Source organism: Ovis canadensis, chromosome 5, assembly GCF_042477335.2.
Source record: "Ovis canadensis isolate MfBH-ARS-UI-01 breed Bighorn chromosome 5, ARS-UI_OviCan_v2, whole genome shotgun sequence".
Taxonomy (NCBI): Eukaryota; Metazoa; Chordata; class Mammalia; order Artiodactyla; family Bovidae; genus Ovis; species Ovis canadensis.
The window spans coordinates 77458808-77461350 of NC_091249.1; positions in this window are offsets into that span (position 1 = coordinate 77458808).

Here is a 2543-nt window from a genome sequence, read left to right on the forward strand (position 1 = left end):
AAGGGTAAAATGAGTCTGAACTTCAAGTCTAAGAGCTGGTCTGTTATTTCAACTCTGTCACTTACCAGCCATGTGACTGAGTAAGATCCCTCCCTTTGCTAAATTTGAATCTCTTTGTTTTCCCATCACCCTAGGACTATTATCAGATGATACAACTGATAAGTTCTGAGAATAGCATCATGTATGGCTGGATCCAGGTGCTCCAACAATATTGTCAGAATGCTGCCATTCTCCAACACTTTACTCTGCTTTTCATCCCTTGGCTCAATTTTCTTCTGGTAACTCCTCTTTGCATGATAGAGCACAGCAGTTAAAGGTTTACATCTTTCCGGGTCCATTCCCAGTAGAGAAATAAAATATCCCATTCACTATTTCCAGCATAAGTCATGCTCCTGTCCTTGAAAAGTCACTGTGGTCAGGAAGATGGGCTGACTTATCTAAGGCTGTATTACTGCCATCCTTGTGTCCTCAGAGGTCATTTAGACTACGTGAAATGAGAGTGAGAGGTGGGAAGAGTCTACAAAAGGGGAATTAAGATGCTGTTATAAAAGAAGGGGGAATGTACACCATGATGGACATAAGCAGAGAGGTCTACTTCAGATAGAAAGGCAGATCCCACTTTGATATAAATGTCCTTTTACTAAGCCAGTATTTTAATTTTATCACCACCTCTGCAGGACTCACCTAGGGCACCAGCCTCCCCTACCAGTGCCTACTTTTGCTCCTGGTGGTTTTGAGAAGATACATTAACTTCAGAACTTTGAGATCTATCACTGCAGGCTTTCCCCAGGGTTGTATCTGCTCTTAGAAACTCTTCAAGGGAGAGAATCATTCGTGCATGAGAACTCATCATGAGTAAGTAAATGACTGGCTCTCTAGAGTAGGGTCTTATAGCCTTGTCATTCTACAGCCTCATTTTTATCTATATTTACTAATTCACCATATGGTGGAAATTAAAGGAATCATCCAAATTCTTACTCCTGGAAGCTGGGGACCAGAGGAGTCTTCTTTGGGTACTAGCATTTAATACAAGTTTCCCCTTCTCTCAGTTCCAATGTAACCATGTAGTTCCACCACAGAATGTCTCCTATAAGCCTATGGGAGCACCATCTCCACCTTGTAGCTTACAGTGAGTCTCCTTCATGGGAACGAGTTCCATTTCAAGAGCATATTCACAGGGCCAATCTGTTCAAAAGTCCAACAAAGCTAGCCTAAGACAATCAGCTACATAATACTGTACTATAATAGGTTTATAATACTTCTCACAAGTAATACACAAAAAGCAAACAAATACACACCCACACACAAAAATAAAGAAAACATTTCTAACCTTATAGTACAGTACCTTGGGAAATACGGTAGTATCAGCTATATCATCACTCTTCACATTTGCTTCTGGACATCTGGGCTTGAAATAAAGATACTGTACTACTGCACTCTATACAGTACTTTACAGTAAAATACAGAAAAGCACAACCGCTTGTAGAGGAAGCACGCACCTAACAATGTACGCCAGACACGCGAACTAATTTATGTGACTGGACACGCAAACACACGTTTGCAGCTTGGAGAGTTCGCAACTTGAAGGTTTATGTGTAAGCGAATTACTGTATTTCTGTTCCAGCTAAATATTAAAGTAGCCTCCATTCTGTTATCATCTGCTTTAGCTCACTTTGACTTTTCTTCTTGCTTAGCCATATCACAGCACCTGGTATTTTTTCTCCTTCAAACATTTCCCTCAACTCCCCTCTTTTTGGTAGCATTCTTTATTCCAGAGAGAGGGTCACAATTTGATAACCTCAAGAATGAGAGAACGCATCACAAGACGGCCTCATGCCACCCCTGAGCATCTTGAGGTGATCCATGGATGGCAAGTATGCCAGCCCTGCACATACTCAGACTCTTACCAGCGACCCTGCTTCCTGAGCCACTACTGGAAGACTCATTATATCCACTCTAAGATGGGACACACAGTTTTGAGGGCATAGCCCGCTGTGGCCTCCTTTGTCTGGAAAATCAATAAAGCTATTTCTTTCTATTTTACCCCAAACTCTGCTTCTGAGAGTTAATCTACATTGGTGTACACTGATGAGTTTCATCAACATTTCTAGGCTGTCTGCAACTGTGTTTGTCATAGTCCCACAGAGAGATTTCAGTGAGGCTTCAGGCAAGCCGCATCCCACTTGGACCTCAGCTCCCTCTTCAGAAATGAAAATCATATGAACCATGGATGTACTTTTCCTTTCTGGTGTGTTATTTTAAAAACTAAATGAGTTACATATGTGAGCTGCAGAGTGATGGTGTCATACTGGAAAAGTCTTCAGGATCAGAAGATGTGTAGGCATCATCTGTGGGTTTCTAGGGACAGAAACACTCCCTGATAATGTCATTTCACAGAGTTAGTCAAACTGTACAAAATGTCAAAGAGCCTTCTTGAATGTGTTTCAAATCTTGACATGTGAGTGACCATAAAGTTTTCTGGGCATTCTTCTACTCAGTCTGTGCCCCATTCCCAAACCCAGGGTTGGAGCCCACCATGTCTC